Source organism: Lygodium microphyllum, chromosome 9, assembly GCF_053477565.2.
Source record: "Lygodium microphyllum isolate KBCC chromosome 9, Lygodium_microphyllum_v1.1.10, whole genome shotgun sequence".
Lineage (NCBI taxonomy): Eukaryota > Viridiplantae > Streptophyta > Polypodiopsida > Schizaeales > Lygodiaceae > Lygodium > Lygodium microphyllum.
The window spans coordinates 100,762,911-100,782,670 of NC_141143.1; the positions used below are offsets into that span (position 1 = coordinate 100,762,911).

General features: G+C 37.5%; 1 long non-coding RNA gene across 1 annotated transcript; it reads right to left on the reverse strand.

Annotated features, from left to right (window-relative positions):
* Positions 1-12,629: 12,629 nt before the first annotated feature.
* LOC148031354 (uncharacterized) lies at positions 12,630-16,087 on the reverse strand. The gene is made up of 3 exons (XR_015691991.1): positions 15,665-16,087; positions 15,349-15,421; positions 12,630-15,191 (listed from the first exon to the last, which is right to left on the reverse strand). It is a non-coding gene; the product is annotated as an uncharacterized LOC148031354 (long non-coding RNA).
* Positions 16,088-19,760: the final 3,673 nt, after the last annotated feature.

The window sequence follows — 19,760 nt, forward strand, 5'->3', positions numbered from 1 at the left end:
TGGGGAATTCTCATAATTTTGTGACTGTCATACGGGACTTTTGGGGATGCTCAATAGTGCGGGACTTTGAGATGGACGCCCATGAATTTTCAGATTGTAATTCGGATGCCGAACGTGGAAATGGGGATACCCGAGAGGCCAGGATCCAAAGGATGTCAAGTGGAAAAAGACTTTAGGCTAAGGGGGGTGAAACCCTTGGTAAGGGGGGTGAGACCCCAAAAATTTAACGAATGGGGGGGAGGGGGCATTTTTTCCAGGTGCATGCTGAAAATGGAAACACCATTGACAAGCGATGATGATTTCATGAGGGGGGGCTATAGGCCATCTTCAACTTGAGAATAACCATGTAATCTAATCATAGCCGCCTGTGATGCTTGATGCCTACACTCTCCATCGCTAGTCTTTGCGCCTCAAATGGCTACCTGGTTGTCGAGTTCCAGTTTTAGTCTGTCTCTCTCCTCCCTCTCTCTCACCCTTAAGAGGCAGTTCATGCCCAGGAAGAAGAATGAAGACCGGGTGCCGGCATAGTATCGGATCACTCCCAAATCGATGCAAAGCTAGATTTGGTTGTTCAGAGGTGGACTAAGCCTTGAATGAGGGCCGATCTGCAGTCTTGCATCAGATTTTAAAACCTGAAAATAATGAAAAAATCGGTAATTCTATTTTACAAAGGAAAATTGCTTGTTCTTGATATTTGATTGATCCAATGTTGTTCTTATGGAGTGAAAATTGGTAGAAATGCTATTTACTATTTGTTCTATGCTTGCATAGTGAAAAAATCAGAAAACATAAAGTCATAATGCTGGAAATAATTTTTAGAAACCCATAAAACACGGTTTTTATGAGAAAAATGGAGTTTTTGGTATTTTCGGGTGGGATAAACCAATACACATGGGATAAAATGCCAATAAAATCTATATTTTTGTTGTTCTAAGAATCAAGAGCCAAAATTTTGAAAATATATCAATTTTTTATTAGAAAAATAGAAAAAATTAAGAGAAATATATAAATATCCCTTAGAAAAATACGAAAAAAGATAATAAGTGGTTGTGGATGTATGGTGGTGGCATAGCATGATGTTTGGCCTCATTTTGCCCTATCTTTTTGTCACAGTGTGTGATTTATTGCTTTTTATACATTAAACCATGACAAAACAACCTCTATACACCTATACAATGAAGCAAAACTTAAACAGTGAGGGGAAGGAGGATTTTGTGCAACAATTTGAGGGCTGAAATAATACAAATTCTGATTGGTTTTTTCTATGCATAGCATTTAGGAAACGGCCTATTTGGAAATAAGATATCTAGTAGCACAAGGTTTGCCTTGGTGCTAGATTCTTGCAACGAAGCATATACATATTAGTTGGAATTCATGAAAAGATTGTTTGTGTACCAGCACATAGGTTGATTTCGAAACATAACTGCTTGTGCACGATGAGACATCCACTATTGCATTGATCATACATATGGTATCAACTCTGGGAAACGCATAGCAATTGTTTGAAGTATAGTTGGCCCACACTTGAGAGGGTGAGATTCCCCTTGCCGTAGGTTAGCCGTTCATTTCTTAGGGAAAATTATTGGTGAGAAAACATGGTATCTCCTGGATCTCGCTGAAAAGAGAGGAGTCTTGTGCGAATGTGTTTATATGTAAAAGTAGCACATCAAGGGGCCAATCCCCAAGATGTAGGAGAGCTGCAATGAGGCCATGGCAATCAACCGATGGGGTGCCTCCTATGTGTGTGATACGTGACACTTATTGCCAATATGTGTGGGATACCCCCTTTTAGGGGTTTTGGGGAAGGTGCCGTTGGACTCTTATCTAGCTACAAACGCAATATTAGATGTATCTAGTGTGCATTTAGTTATTACAAATGCTCTTGGCCCACAAGGCCGTGTGGTGGTGGAGTTGTATGTTGTGTGCATGAGGTCCGGCTAGTGCCATAGCCAATGCCGGCCCATTTTTGGTCCCATCAAAAACCAATATGCATCATAAAAATGAGAGGAATCCCACTTACTCATAAAATCACATTTGCACATCTCTAATTCAAAAACAAGAAGCTGTTGATGCTCATTTACAGCTACTAACACTTCCTTGATCTATCCCTCGCATTCCGCCATGAATCGGCACTGATTCTCCCTCATTCTCTCAGCCCATATGGACCACATTTATGGCAAGAGAGAAAGAGGAGAGAGAAATATTGAATTCTGATCTTTTTATTCCCTTCATCAAATCACGTGCAGTCTGGAGTGAAGAATTGTAGGATCTCATCCCCCGGAGGAGGAGGCCTAATGCCAACAATTGCAAATCTCCATTTTTTCAAAGGAATTGAGGGGTCACAAAAAAATGGCACAACCCTCCCCCCCCCCCCAGTTTCTTTAAACCATTGTTAGTCATAAATTTAAAAAAAAACTAGTTCCACTCTCTCATATTCACACTATACGAAAGTGTTTTCGGGCCAAATGGAGGGAAAAACAACCTCAAAATTGCAATTTGACTAGACGGGCAGCTTTCTCGCGTCAAAATCTATCACTTGGCCTTTGTCAAATGCTTTCTAGCTTCTGGATCCAGTAGTTGCTTCATAGTGCCAAACCTTATAGCCATTAAATGGGGGGTCAAACGAACTATGATTGACAAACAGACACTTGCTTGGATTTGCGATGTCAAAATGCATCTAGAAAAACTCCAACTCTTGGATCCGAAACCGTTTCATTTTCCATGAAAATTTACTCTTTTACGCCTCTCCTGGGCTCCTTTGCGCTTTAAAATTGGCTCCAAAAATCCGCTCTCATAATGCAATAATGTGAGCCATATATACTCACAACACAAACTACTGTTGATACAAAAATGGCATTGGAGGATGGCAAGGTACTAGAGCATCCCAGTTCGTTGGCCAATGGAATCCCATGTCAACCAATTACGTTTAGACAGCCATACTAGCTTTACAAAAATTAGGAGTATCAAAAACTCGGTAGTGGCCATGGCACATGTGATAGGGGAGGAAGAGGCTAAGGAAAATTTCAACCATTTTCTAAACAATGTTTCTTCTATATGCAAGAAAGACACTAGAGATTGGAGTGTCCCAAAGCCCAGACATATGATGCCCAAAGAAGGCAAGGGCATGGCCCGATATCCATGCCCAAAGCCGACATAGTGAAAATCAAGGAGCTACCAGAGCTGGATGTCAACATGGTAACTCAAGGTCTAGAAAATATACATGTTTATGTCCAATACATCCATAATTTGTACAAACTTGAGAAGTTTTGGAACACTCTCATAAGAGGTGGTGACCCCCATAAATTACATATATAGAATGTTCTATCGATAAGGTCGTAGTTGCTTAAGGAATCAATGAACCTAGCTAGTTTAGCTTGGTGATGTTTGAATGTTGTGAGGAGGTATTGCGCTACACTAAGCTCTATGCTACTTCTTGACGATGTAGCATTGTTTCTAGACCCATTCTTTCTGTCTCGATTTCTATCTCTATGGAAGTCATCAACATGCATGGCCTTGTCTAGGATTACATTTAGGTCAATTTTGTCCAGGGAATCTGTCTAAGGTTACAATTACTAACCATGGATTTGTAGATGCACTCATATCTAATTCCCTTCACAAATACTTTTGTGATAGCCTTATCATTTGGCATTTTTGCAAAGAAGTCTGCAAGAGGTATTCACTTGCACATGCTTCATACTTTGGAGATGTATTCATGCATACTCTCTTCCTCTTGTTTCTACAGGTTCATGAGCCATACAATGAAGTTGTCCTCAGCTAACTTTCCTTTCCAATTACAGGTACTTTGTCACACGATAGACTTTATGCCTAGTGTTCAAGTATTGTAGATGGAGGATGCTCAAGGGTAAATGGTTGTGCCTTGATCAAGATACACGTGAAAGTGCAGCTGTGGATGTTACTATCATTCGTGAGGGCCACAAGCCCCAAGTGTTGCAAATGGAGGATGATTGGCCCTTGAGTATAATGCAATAGGAAATTACAATGTTAATGTAGAATCCACCTGCTAGCTTCTATTTTAAACTAGATGGTAGGAAAATTCGAAACTGAGGTGAGGATAATGTTACCCATGGAAAGTGTGTGGCTCCACATATTTTAGAAATTTTAGAGTCTCCCTAAAAATCCCAACACCAAAAGTTGTAATATCCAACACTTTTAAAATTTTGGAATTTTTTGGCCAATAGAATATTGTCACTTGCAAACTTACAATATTTAAAAATTTTGGTATTTATGCAAAATCATACACTTGCTATACACTTTCCATATCGATACATTTACATATGCATGTGAACTTTACAAAGACGTTAAGTAAAGCCATAACTAAATATCATATGCAAAGAACCCTTATTGGTTTAAAACTTAAGGTTTTTAAGGTAGAACTAGTTTAGTTCTTATTTCATTGTTTCATTTCACACTTTCTCTCTTCATCTCTTTACATCCACCACATCCCACCTACCTGCTACGATGGATACTCATGCACACTTTGACGAGTGGATCCACGAGACTATCTTTGCCAACCAGGATGATGAGATATTTCAAGTTTTCTCTAAGAACTTCAACATTGAAAGCACGCTCTCATCGTTGGATCCCCCCCTTCAAGTTTTGGAAAACTTTGTGAGCACCATCGCTACATGCACATGCTCCATTGAGGGATCCGACATGACTTGGGTGCCTCTGGAATAGCTCAGCATTGGCAATTTACCTCCTTGCATTGGATACACCCCTAGAGGAGGAGAGCGATGAAGATACAACTCCATAGGTTGTTTCTATCACATACACGAGAGAAGAGCTTATTGAAGAGCTCATAAATGTTGAAGAGGAACATCGAGTGGTGGCAATGCAAGGTTTGGCTCTTATGGTGCCATCTTCTTTAGAACAGCCACAAGTCAACAAACCCAACCTTGCTTCCTTGACACCCATTGAAGTAGATGGTGTACAGCACTTGCTTATATCAGATGTGCTGCAATACTTGGAAATGAAGGAAAAAGATTTGCTTTCTGTCCTAGTCATGATTCAATGGAAGACTTGATCGATTATGATTACATGGATGTGCATCTGATGATAGCAGAGATTGGAAGATATGATGGCACAAGCTTAGATACAATGAGTGTCATCATGATAGCATAGGAGTAGATTACCTTTCTTGAAGAAGATCACCTTGTGTCAGATGATGCTGAATTTGAAGCACTACAACATGATTTATTTGGACCAAGGACCCAACTTCCTACCAAGGAGTTTGTAGATCCCTCTGCCTAAAGAGGTGCCTCGCTAACACGCGAGAAAATGAAGATACAAGATGATCTGGAGAAGGTGAGATTTCTAACTATCATATATTTTTATATGACAAAACTTGATGGTAGGGTGCATCGGGTCCCTCGGAGTCCACCGGTGAGATATTGGCCAAAAATTATGCCTACATCCTACCGTCAAGTTTCATCGTTTTCTAATAACTCTAAGTTAGTTGTTGCTAATTATATTGATTGATTTGACTTTGTCATTTAGGACATACTGTACATAGATGAGTTTGCATCATGGCAAGGAGGATCTTGGCATGTGGATCGATGGAAGGATTGAGCTCCGAAGGAGTACATTGGCAACCTTATTGCAGACTTGCTAGTCTTCCATAAGAAGTGCTCACCACGAGGGCAGGAAACAACCATGAAAATTCGATCTTTGACCAAGTTTGGACCTTTTCAAGCGATACCTGTGACATATAGAAGGTGGTGCTAGTCAAGTGGTCAAAGCTTGTTTACTTGTTTGACCAAATGCATGGTGGAGCAATGTGTGTGCTTGCTACATTAGGTGGCCTTGCTAAAGTGTCAACTTCACTTCTCCTGGAGAAAGAGCTAAAGGGGAAGCTTGTCAATGACTAAAGAAACTAAAGCATAAATCCAAAGCTCAAAATTATCCAATGTAGCTCAAATCCAAGTGGTAAAACCATTCATAATCATATCCGTGTCCAAGTACCAATGCTAGACATCAATGCATGTAAGTTGCATATCCGAATAGGATCAAGCCTCATTAGGCATAAAGTCACTGTTAATAGCTTGCTTCCCAAACTATTATTATAGCAATGAAATTCTATATATTGAGTTAATCAAGCTCTAACTAATCCAAGTATCATCCCAAAGCATAATCGTAACATCCATGCACCAAAATAGCATCAACAAGGCATTAAACATGCATAATGGAGCTCATTGTTGCTATCCAGACCAGAACCATTCTATTCTATGTGAAATAAAGAACTAAAAACTACACAAAATGAACTCTATCAATGTCATCTCTCATTGCATTGTTTGTTTTTCTAGCTATAGAATGCATGAATCTAGTATTATATGCAAAAGTTATGGCTAGAGTATGAAAGTACTATCAAGCTGCCATACAGTTGTCCACGACTTTTGCATCATGCTTTGTTCCCACTCAAAATCAAGCTAGGAGCAAGCTAAAACAAGCCCAAAGAAGGGAAAACTCAATGCATACCTCAAGAGGAAGAAACAATGGCTACCATGAAACCTTGAGCTGAAGCTTTGAATCTGGCTAAAGCAAAGGATAAAGAAGCCCCTCGAATGGTTGGCTTTGTTACTAGTTAAAAGGTAGAGCCCAAGTGAAAGCACACAAGTGGAAGCAAAAGCTATGGCAGCAGATGGAGCAAGGGAGCAAGAGAGAGAGACACACCATATGTAAGAACTCCAACAGTCACAATGTGTGACTAGCCTTCCCTTATTTGATAGTCACTGAAAGAATAAAGAATAAAGTGACAGTGATGGGCACCCACCACTTGCAATGTGCAAGTCTGTGATTACGATATGTGAAGTAAATACAGGGTGGCGTAGGCACAAGTTCCTTTACCCCTAACATGTTCCACTTTTATTTATGGGGGAGAATGTGCACTCATAGATGCTATACTATATATTCCTTTTATTAAAGAGAAATTTTTGAGGCTAATACATCAAAATGTGAGCAAAGCAAGCAAGATCTATTATGCAAGTTTGGATCATATGTATGAGCATTACATAGATGTTTGATCACAACTTTTGTAAAAATGTTACACAAATAGAGAGGTGTGAACATAACTTGTTGAATTTGGCATTGAGTTTCCTTATATAGATACTAGGTGCTCCATGCCTAGATTCTCCCAATGCTTAACGCTAGTACTTTCAAAGTATTGATATTCTTTTATGCTTCACATTGAGATTCAAAGGCATGTTCCAAATGGCAAGAGGGTTCATGGGTGCTTGAGTCACAAAAAAAACAATCATGAGAAACCCCAAAGCTTTTGTGAGATGAGGATTTATTTATATTCTCCTAATGCTACATTTACACCTTAATTGGTACCATAAAACATTTAATTGTATTGTTGTAGCACTTGGAGATGTGGTGCCCTCATAAGAAGTTTTTGAAAAGATTCTAATACCTCCTACATACTCCTTGTTAAAATCACATAATAAATCAACATTCATGATTAATTACAATCCTGTAATCTAATGGTCACTACCTCCCATTGAATATTATTACTCATCGAATAATATACCCTATCTATATATGTAATGGTACAAATCCAAGTTGTTGGCAGGCATGAAGCTCTTAATGATGCATGACATTTAGGATTTTTCAAGGATAAGATTTAGGGCTTTTTGGCTAGGGGAGTCTTAGGACTTAAGGTTTCAATGGGGAAAGGGGGAGCTCGCATTAAGTTTTTGAGAGATAGTTAGGTCTCAAGTGGGGGGTTAAGTTGGGAGCCTATCTTTCTTTTTTTTGAAGAGAGGGGGGTCCATTTTAATTTGGTAGGTGGTTAGGGTTCATGTGGAGGGTCTAGCATTTTGGGAGTTGAGGGGTTAGGATTGATGGGGAAATATCACTATAGTTATTGAATGGGGTAGCCATGTTTGGGAGAGAGGGGTTTAACATTTTTGGTGAACCTACGGTTTAGGTCTAGTTTGTCATCTCAAGGGCTATGGAGTCATGGATTTGTTTTTTTAAGGGGTCAGGGGAGTGGGGAGCATTAAGTATTTAGTAGATGGTTAGGGTTCGTGTGGGGGGTCAAGTCAAGGGGTTTAGCATTTTTAAGGGCCGAGGGATTAGGATTTTGATGGGGAAAGGTCAATATAGTTATTGAATGGGGCAACCATGTTTGGGAGAGAGGGCTTTAACATCTTGGGTGAAGCTGGGGTTTAGGTCTAGTTTGCCATCTTGAGGTCTAGGGAGTCATGACTCAAAGTTTTGGTGGCATATGGAAAGGGACATCAAGACTTAGGGAGATTGGTCTTTTCAAGTGGGGAGTTCAGTTTGGTGGGGCGTCGCACACACACACACACATAGAGCATAGAAAAGTAGGGAATGGAATCAAAGTTTAAACCCTAGCACAACTATAGCACATGTCTACCCAACAGTGTGTTCACTACATAAAATTCTATGCAAATTTACATTATATAAAGTCATTGTAAGCTATTATCCTCTTTAATAAAGATTTTACTATATTTTATCTCTCTAAGCCTCAAAAGAAAGTGAAAGTTTTTAAAATAGTCAGAGCATGATTCTCTTGTGTGTGTGCACGCACACATGTGTATGCTTTATCAACTTATTAGGCTAACTCACCAAAATAAGGTTAAATCTTGGAATTTCAACATGGGGAGCTTTTATTAAAAGTAAAAAATGATCTAGCAACTTCAGTATTAGGGAGCATACATACCCAATGGTTTATAAATGGAGCTTGAGTCAAGAACAAAGCATGTCATGCTCTTAGAGTAAAAATTTAAGGCCTATGACCTACACCCAAGAATATAGACTTCCTTATAAATATGATACCTCTCTCTCTCTCTCTCACTCTCTCTCTCTCTTCACAGGTAATTAATTATATGTTGATATTATTCATTATTATCAATATAAATATATATAAGTTATAATTTTTAGTTTTATAAATTGATATTATTAAGTACATTAAAAGTATTAATTATATATAATATTTATTAGTATTATTATTATGTTAAAATTAATAATTATATATATTAATAATATAAATTATTATTAATATTATTGTATATACATCAAAATCATTATTATTATTGATAATATCTAGATATATTAATATTATTAATATATTGATATACATTAATTAGTATTTAATTTAATATATTAATATTAATAATATTTTATTAATTATTATTTATATATGTTTAACTTATTGATAATAGTATAAATAATTTATCATTCATAATAATTATTATAAATATCTTCTCTCTCTCTCTCTCTCTCCCCCCCCCCCCCCCCCGCGACACCCCCCACCACAAACTTATGCAATTATGAGTGTTCAAAGTTCAAACTTCATATGTCAATCACCACCTAGGTTCTTCCTTTTGTCAACATGATGCAAGCCCATGGACCCAACATTGTTTGTAAGCATAAGTTCTCCTTCTCCCCCCCCCCCCCCCCCCCCCCCCCCCCTCTCTCTCTCTCTCTCTCTCTCTCTCATCATAGGTAATTAATTATATGTTGATATTATTCATTATTAACAATATAAATATATATAAGTTATAATTTTTAGTTCTATATATTGATATTATTTATCCTTATTAATATTATTAAGTACATTAAAATTATTAATTATATATAATATTGATTAGTATTATTATTATGTTAAAAGTAATAATTGTATATGTTAATAATATAAATTATTATTAATATTATTGTGTATACATCAAATTCATTATTATTATTGATAATATCTAGATATATTAATATTAATAATATTTTATTAATTATTATTTATATATGTTTAAATTATTGATAATATGATAAATAATTTATCATTTATAATTATTATTATAAAAATCTTCTCTCTCTCTCTCTCTCTCTCTCTCTCTCTCTCTCTCTCTCTCTCTCTCTCTCTCTCTCTCTCTCTCTCTCTCTCTCTCTCTCCCCCACCACAAACTTATGCAATTATGAGTGTTCAAAGTTCAAACTTCATATGTTAATCACCAGCTACGTTCTTCCTTTTGTCGACATGATGCAAGCCCATGGACCCAACATTGTTTGCAAACATAAGTCTCAAGATTTCAAATGATATCTATGTTTCATGAAAGACTTGTCACAATAGGAAAACTCAAGTACCACTCTACTCATTGCCCACTAGAACACATTCTTTTTTTATGCTTTAGAAAAAGATACTTGTCATAAGTGGAAGGAGCCATTGGTTGACCATTACAAATGCCTCACACATTGGTTGACCATAAGCATATATTCTTTTTTGTACACTTCAGAAAAAGAAACTTGTCCTAAGTGGAAGAAGCCATTGGTTACAAATCCCTCACACATGCACATAATATAATGTGAAGACTAACCTAGTGTTTTTGAAAAAACCAACAATTAGTGTCAAGTGAATTGTTAAATTTGGAAAAAGAATCCTTGAAATTTTTAGATGAGATTTTTTTAATTTTAAATTTGGAATTAGTGGAGTTATAATTTGACCCAAAGACGTACAAATTCTAAGAAAAGATCTACAAATCACCAAGGTTAAAGGTTGTTACATTGGCTCCCAAAAATATTTTTCATGACTAATGGATAAGATACTACATACAAAATAAAGTTAAAAGGGTCAATTGTAGATCTAATAATGTATAGGGATGCAAGTACAAAAAAATATGTTTGAAAAGGGGTGCATGTGGTGAAAAAGTTTCTTGTTTTTGGTACTAGAGAGGAAAGTTGAAAGTTGAACCCCTTCCTAAATCTTTCTCTTAGATATATTCAAGAAACATTTGAAAATTTTTAAACTTGCCTTTTTTTCACATTCTTGTAACACTATCATTATATTATATATTCTACAATGAAGTTAACCTGTCTTTGCCCCAAAAATTGCAAATGGGGACTCTACATTTTACTTTTTTTCTCAATATTTAATTATATACATAAGAATTGTTCATCGAAAATTATATTTATTATCGAGTGAAATGCAAAATTGGAAGAAAAACTCTTAAGAGGCTGTTCAAAAGGACAATGATAGGTGGGTTCTTTTTTCTTATACATTCTATCAATTGATTTTAGTTGTCATTTGTCAAATATCACTCGGCCTTGGAAAAAACCCCCACATCTTTAAGTTGAAGGTTTTGCATCGTTTCACAAAAAATTTAGTGGCTATGAGTGGATAGGAGATGCAAAAGAGACTCATGAGCCTACTAATTTTTATTTTGAGACAATATACACTTAACAAAAAGGTAGACTTTTTAGGTTTTTCCAAGGGAGTCATTAGTGATGTAGTAATGTCAAAGTTCTCAACTAATCATTGATTGAGACCTTAGCAAGATTCCCCACATGAACTTATTGTTCATCCTGATTACAAGTGGCACCCAATGTGTGTCCTTTTTGACATTATTTTATGATTGGCCCCTCTAACCTAACTTTAGATGCAGTATCTATTCATTTAGGTAGATATTGTGGCTCCCATAGCATATGACAATGAGATGATGTAAACCATGCACATGCATTCTCTTGGGCATGCACACGCAAAATTTGTCAAGGAGATGCATATGCATGCAAGACAAATGAGGCATGGTTTTATCATATTTAAAATAAATATGCAATGTTATGTTCAAGTGATAAAATATGTAAAGGAGATGCATGTGCATGCAGGATAGATGAGGCATTGTTTTATCATGTTTAAACTAAACATGCAATTTTATATTCAAGTGACAATTAATAAAGATGCAAAAATAATTTAGGGGTTTGTAAGAGCTCTATCCAATGATCTAGCAAAACATCACATTTTTACCTTGGAAAGTGTATGATAATATGTGTGAGTGCATATGCATACTGACATCCACACGTTTGCATGCACACACATGCATCTCATACCTATCTATTTCACAAGTTTTGTGCGTGTGTGTAAATGTGTTTGGACATACATTTTGTTATTATCATGGCTTTTAATTCTAGTAGTTTTGAGGATAGTTTCATTAGGAGTTAGTTATCCCCACATGGCATGTGACTTGGTGACTTCACTTTACATGCTTTTATGATTTTATTGGCTTTTTAGATAAAATAATCACTCTTGGAGGAGAGTTTTTCTGTTGCATTTTAAAAAAACCCATAGGAAAAGCTTAAAAGTGAACAAGGTACTTAAGATAAAGCAGAGACTATTCCAACATATGACCAACTTGTGAAAGTTCTTATATCTTAAGCTTGTTTTCAATCTATTTCTATGAAGACAATTATTCAAAGAAGAATTAGGACTTTGACCACGTTTGATACAAGAGGCATAATCTTTTGAGTGGCAACATCACAAGGCTATACCAAACCCATCTAGCAATATTCTTATCAAGCTTATTGAACATACTAAGGAAATCACCAACCAAAGAGATTTACAAATAATGTGATCCCACAAGACTAGCTTGAGAGCCCAAAATAGAATCTTCTCATTTCTAGGCTTCCAAAACCTTTGAAATGTGATCAAATGCACCACCTTAAGTCTCATAACATAGCATAAATTTTCTTTTGGTTTATTATTGAACAACCTAAGGTAAGATTCGAAGCTTAGATTCTTCAATTCTATAATATATCATCAAAAAACCATGTCATGTACATCTCAAATCACCAAGCTTGCTAAACCTTGATTCTTGCACTTGTCCATTGCATTCATGGCTAATGAATATGAGTACTTTTTCTTCCATCATTGATGTCTTCCAATCATAGAAGTTATGTGATCATCAATTTATATTAGGGTGCTTATAGCCAAGGCAAGGGGCTACTTCCCAATACACTAAAGAACTAATGATGACCTTGCTTTACATGTTGGACATGTATCCCTTTACACATAGGCCTAAGCCCACATTGGCTTTCTTGATTGCATTTAGCACATTACCCAAACATTTTTTATTTTCTTTTGAGCACAAGAACTTCCATGCCCATAAGTTGTCCACACACTTTTTTGTAGGGCAATAGATGAATTCCACCAATCAATAAAGATAAGTATTACAATGTGCTTTAGCAGGTGTTGAGTTTGTAAAGACAATTGGACATAAGCCTACCTACTATTTTAATATTGAAAAGTTATACATCACCCTATGTGTATAAGGTAGTGGATAAGATGACTACTCGCCACCAAAATATGGGCCCATTAAATGGGCACCCATTTGCATACCCATGGCGGCATGTAAGTAGCCTTAGAATCAACCTCCATGACATTAGCCTTTTCCAATTCATGTTTTAAGGCTTGCTCTTTAGCATTGATATATTTGAAAACCCACCATAATGTTGGCAATCAATTGCATGGTCCATCGTGCCTCTTATGTTTCTAGAATGGTTGGTCATGCTAAACAAGGCCCACGGTGCATCTGTTGAGGAGACAAACTCTGCCTTTAATGGGACTAAAAGAAGTTGATATAACACCTTTTAGAGCCACAATACACACAAGTATATTGTGACTCCAAAAAGCTGAGTCCAATGACATCAGGATAGTTCATTTATCCACTATCAACCTCTATATCAAAACTTTTGAAAGTTTAAAGAGGGTGCTCCCATAAACTCACTGGAGTTCAAAGGACTTGTTTGTTGTCCATTGGCAAATATTGTGTTCTCTATCCTCAAGTGTGCTTTCTTGCTCTGTTGAGGTTTGATGGTACAAATTCCAAATGATGCAATCTAAGAAAACTTACCCTACATGTGATGCTTCATGTTTGAGTCCACCAAGGTTTGAGTCTTAGATTTTTGGGATGTCTTTAGGGCTTTTGGGATTTATTCCTATCATGTTCTCTCTCTCTCTCTCTCTCTCTCTCTCTCTCTCTCTCTCTCTCTCTCTCTCTCTCTCTCTCTCTCTCTCTCTCTCAAAACAATCCAAAGACTCACCCAAAGTTTCTCTATCCACCAAGTGATGCATTTGCATTCCCATCATCAAACAATCCATTTACACTTCTGTAAACAACCCATGCATACTCTTTCACCAAATAATCCTTCCACATTCTAGTTTGTCAATCAAATTTCCTTTCACATTCTCATCTACCAAAGAGTCCATAGCTATAGCTTTGCATTTTTCCAATTTTTTTCCTTAGCAATTGTTCCACTCATTTTTCTACTCTTTCCTCGCCCCCTACCCTAACACCCCCTTGACAAGTGACAACTCCATAAAGCTAAAGGAACAACCTGCAATAGAGATTACAACTAACAAAAAGATTGAAGATAAAGTCACCAAAGTGCAAGGGAAATATAAAAGAAAATTGAAGTTAGGAAGGAAAAAAGCAAGCAAGGAGAAGATTTCGTTTCTCCTTGACAAGTGACGTGACAAAACACAAGAGGAACTAGATAATGAAGATTGCTGAGGATGTTCAAAGACATTCAAGCTAGAGACCAAATTAAGGCCACTTCTAAATGAAAAAGGGTTCAAATGGATGATACCGTGGAAAATCAAGCAAGGAAAGAACCAAGCAACTTTGGAGTTTGAAATCATGAAAGATAAAGTCAGGATATTAAAATAATCAGAAATGTTTCAAGGTGGCCAAAACATGGATTCTATATGAACTTACACCATCATAGCTTAAAGCACAACCAAGATGAAGGCAACTAGAAATGATGGCAAATGTTCAATTTATGAAGTTGATAGAGCCATCATAAAGGAGTTGAGAAAACCTAATCACTATGTTACTTGTAAAGGAGTTGAGAAAACCTAATCACTATGTTACTTCTGGGTCATGATGTACTTGGTAACTTTTATAGTTTTCTTTTTCGTACAAGCGGTAGCATGAGCTGAGTTTCTTTTTGGCCCAATAACACCCAAAGTGGGTTGTAACTAAATCCCTGATGTATGTCTCATCGTCCTATACAACTTTGAGGCATCTCAAAGGATGTTAATACAGCTTCTCTCTCTCTCTCTCTCTCTCTCTCTCTCTCTCTCTCTCTCTCTCTCTCTCTCTCTCTCTCTCTCTCCTGGTTAGAAAGCATCAATTGGTAAGGTCTTGCAAGTGGACAATTATGCAAGTTCCATGTCCTACTAGTACAATCAAGGACTTGAGTCTACAGCCTCTTCAGTCCAATTTCAGACCATCTAGCTTGTCACATTGGACACCATTTAGCTCCTTGATCAAGTATTAAACTTCATGTGTGCATGCATATAAACGCATTGCTCAGATTTGAGCCATTTTGCAGATGCATGAGTACAGGGGCACCACAAAGCCAACGGTCATGGTAGAATTTCCCTGCAATGTTTGCAAAGGCTTAGACTCTTGTTCATATCCCATAACGTCAAGCTAACAACACAACGCATGTGCATGAAGAAGATATGTATATGTCTTTGTTGTTCATCCCCCACTAGATGCATCCCAAGGTTGTGCAAATCAAGGTGCACAGAATTACCAGAAGCTTGTCCTCTTTCTTTCTTCTCAGGTAAATGATACAAAATCGTATACCTTACGCCAGATTTGTGATCCTGCAGCCAGAAACACGAGCAAAACCTGGATTAGGGAAGGGAGGAGATGGGTTCCCTATAGATACTAGAATTGTTCCATATAGGCAGCAAAATTGAACACAGGAACGAGAGAGAGAGAGAGAGAGAGAGAGAGAGATCTGAACTAATTTTATGAAGCCTTTCAAGCCTTCTGTCATAAAGCATCATTGACGGTGAGGCTTATGACTGTTGAAAAGAGAGAATTGAAGCTCAAATGTCTTTTACCCTGAAAGTGTGTCTATCTGCTTCAAGAATGTCCGCCATAGTTCGCATCTCCAAAGGCGCGCTTCGGGTCTCGATCATCATGAAGATCGATGCAACCGACGCAGGAGGAGATCAGGCGTCGAGAGGCGGAGAGGGCATGAGAGGAGAGAGATGCGAGCATGCGGAGGAGAGGCAGGAAGATGGCCTTCTTCACTCGGTTTCTTCGTCCGGTGGCGATGGAGGTGGGGGGTTTGGCGTAGCAAGACAAGGGCTTTGGATGCGGCCGCAGCGCCATAGCTGGCAGGAACGCGAGGGGCGAGAGAGAGAGAGAGGGGAACAAGAAGAAGGGGGGGACTCGGGAGCGAGGGGGTCGGGGAGGGTCAGAGGTACAACACAGGCTAACAACCTCGCTTGCTTTGTCGGCCCCCCGGCGGCTTTCGTAGCAGATACAAAAACCTCTAACTCAGATTTTTGCAGGGATTTTTGAATCAAATTACATTACTAAAATTTTTCAAAAGTTTGAGGTTTTAAACCTTCTTCTTTCAATTTTGAAGGTTTTTTTTAATTTACAATTCACTTTACATTATACATTGGTTTTTTGTGAACACTGCGAGTCCCCACCCCCAAATAATACAGTGGCTACCTTACCATTAAGCTATTTGTTTTATTAACTCATAGAACGAGTTCAAATATACTAAATGATTGTGTGGAAAAGAGTTGAATTGAAGGTCAAGAACCGCTACCTCGAGTGGTAACGAAATGGTGTAATAAACTCAAAGTCATGGGTTTTATTCTCACGGGTAGCAGTGTGGCACCTTGTATGATGTATGTTGTAAAAAGTTGGTTGTAGCTCCACTTGATTGGTCACCAAGAGATGGATGTTGTAATAAGACCACTTGTAAAAATGTGTGGTCAAGGATTTGGGCACCCCTTAACCACAAGTATCGATGTAAGCCCCGATATTCAATTAATACAAAAATCATTTCGCGTCTAAGAGTTGAACCCAAGATCATCTAGTCTCGTCACAGATTCAAATTATTTAACTTTCCCACTATGAGTGTAGGAGGCCAGAAGTGCCAATTTTCCTAAAACTATCCCCTTCTCATGGTAAGTTTAAGAAGGAAACCCACAAAAATAGAGAACTCAATTCTTTTTTTGAAAATTATGCTAAATAGGATAAAGTTATGAAATTAACATGATAGTTTCACCTTCATCACCTACAATACTAAGTCCACACATATTTTGATGGTGAGTGGTTATCCTATCCACTATCTTTTATACATGGGAAAGTGGATAACTTTTTTATAATAACATAAGAGGCATGCTTATGTCAAATGGTGTTTACAAACTCAACACCTTCCAAAGCACATTTTAGCTATTCTTTTTATTGATTGGTGCAATTCGCCTAGGGACCTACCGAAAAGTGCATGGATAACCTATGGTGGGCAGGGGAGCTCTTGAGCTCAAAAAATAGAAACCATGGGTAGGGAATATGCTACTAAGAAAGCTAATGTGGACTTAGCCATACATGTAAAAGGGGGTGTGTTCACCGTGCAAAAGCAAGGTTTTTAATGGTTATTTAATGTATTAGCGAGTAGCCCCTTGCCTTGCATGTAACCACCAATATAATTAGATTGTCACTCATAAAGAAGAGTACTCATCTATACCACTATATTATATCTTCATCTCTCTCCTTTTGTTTGACTCTCTCTCTCTCTCTCTCTCTCTCTCTCTCTCTCTCTCTCTCTCTCTCTCTCTCTTGAGCAGCAAAATGGGTAGTGTGAGGGCATAGGATGAAGGACGGGGTGGTAGTGGTGGTGGGGGAATAACAGAGGGACACAATGCTATACAATAGAGAGAGCTTTTCAAATACTCATTATAGAAAAAAAGAATGTGTAGTCTATTTTAGAGACAGAATTTTAAGAGAGTTTTCAAAACTTATAGAGAGAAAGGGAGAGAATTTTGAGAGAGATTTCAAATTTGAGAGAGAGAGAGAGAGAGAGAGAGAGAGAATTAAAGAATCAAATACAAGAATGAGAGAGTTTAGAAAAAGAGAGACAAGAAGGAGAGAATGAGAGAGAGAATATATAATTTTAAAGAGGAAAATTTTGGCAGATGGAAGAAATTTGGGGAAAGAGGGAGAAGAAAGAAAAATTAAATTTTGGGAGAGGTGATGGAGATAGAGAGAGAGGGATGAAATTTAGGGAGAGATGGAAGAGAAAGAAAAAAGTACATTTGGAAAGGGGGGAGAGAGAGAGAGAGAGAGAGTCAAACAAGAGGAGAGAGATGAAGAGAGAATATAAATTCAAAGAGAAGATTTTAGGGAGAGAAGGAGAAGGAAAAAATAAATAAATTTTGGGGGAGAAAGAGAGAGAGATAGAGGGAGAGAGGGAGAGAGAGAGAGAGAGAGAGAGAGAGAGAGAGAGAGAGAGAATTTCAACAGTAAAAATTTTTGGGAGAGAGAGGGAACAAAATTGGGGATAGAGGGAGAAGAAATAGAAAATTAAAATTTGGAAAGAGATAGAGAGGGAACAAATTTGGGGATAGAGGGAGAAGAAATAGAAAATTAAAATTTGGGAAGAGATAGACAAACAAACAGAATACACAAACTTAAAGAGACAAAAATTTAAAGAGCAACAAATTTTGGGAGAGGGAGGCAAGAAATTTGGGGATAGAGGGAGAAGAAAGAGAAAATTCAATTCGGAGAGAGAGAGAGAGAGAGAGAGAGAGAGAGAGAGAGAGAGTGTGTGTGTGTGCACACGCGCGCGTGCATGCACATGCGTGTGTGTGTGTGTGTGTGCATGTGTGTATGTGAAGGGAAGGGGAGAGAGAGAGAGAGAGTGTGTGTGTGTGTGTGTGTGTGTGTGTGTGAAGGGCAAGAGAGAGAGAGAAGTGAGAAGAGAGAGAAAAAGAATTGAAAATTTGGAGAGAGAGAGAGAGAGAGAGAGAGAGAATTGTGGGGAGACATGAAAGAAATTTAGGGGGTAGAGAGAGAGGAGGGGGAGGAAAGAATGAGAGAGAGAGAGAGAGAGAGAAGAGAGAAAAATATTTAAAGAGAGGCAATGAAAAATGAGAGAGGTGAGAAGAGAGAGAAAATAAAGAAAATTTCGGAGAGAGAAGAAAGAAAAATAATTTGGAAAAATAGCAAAAGTAGAGAGAGAGAGAGAGAGAGGAAAGAGAGAAAATTGAGAGACAAAGAGGGGAAGAAGAGAGAGAAAAGAATAAAAATTTTGGAGAGAGAGAGATAGAAATTTGAGGAGAGAGAAAAAACTTTTAGGGGGAGAGAGGAGAGGGGGAGGAAATAATGGCATAGAGAGAGAGAATCTAAAAAATTAAAGAGGAAAATTCTAGCAGAGGGAAGAAATTTGGGGAGAGAGTGAGAATAAAGAAAAATAAATAAATTTGGGGGTAGAGAGAGAGAGAGGGAGAGAATTAATAATTTTAAATAGTAAAAACTTTTGGGAGAGAGAGGGAATAAATTAAGGGATAGAGGGAGAAGAAAGAGAAAATTAAATTGGAAGGGGGAGAGAGAGAGTATACAAATTTAAAGAGGAAAAAATTTAAAGACTAACAAATTTTGGGGGAGAGAGTGATGAAGTTTGGGGGTAGAGGGAGAAGAAAGAGAAAATTCAGTAGAGAGAGAGAGAGAGAGAGAGAGAGAGAGAGAGAGAGAGAGAGAGAGAGAGAGAGAGAGAGAGAGAGAGAGAGAGAGAGAGAGAGAGAGAGAGAGAGAGAGAGAGAGAGACTTTGTGCATGTGTGTGTGAAGAAGAGAGAATAGTGAAGAGAGAGAAAAGAGGAGAGAGAAATATTGACAAGGAGAGAGAAATACTAGAAAGTCAAGGAGAGGTGAGAGAAACCATGAAAGCTGAGAGAAGTGTTAAGATGAAAGATAATTTTGTATTATGACTTAATGATCTCTACATCTTATATACTTGTGTCAACAAGTATTTATTAACATATTTCAAAAATATATCTCTACTTCTCTACATTATAATCCACTCCACTTGGATGTTTTTGTATCCAACCAAAAATAAAATAAGGACCTATTTATAAAATATCCTAGGTGGTAGAGATGGTAATGTACCCTATTTAGACATCATAAAAGATATCCTAATC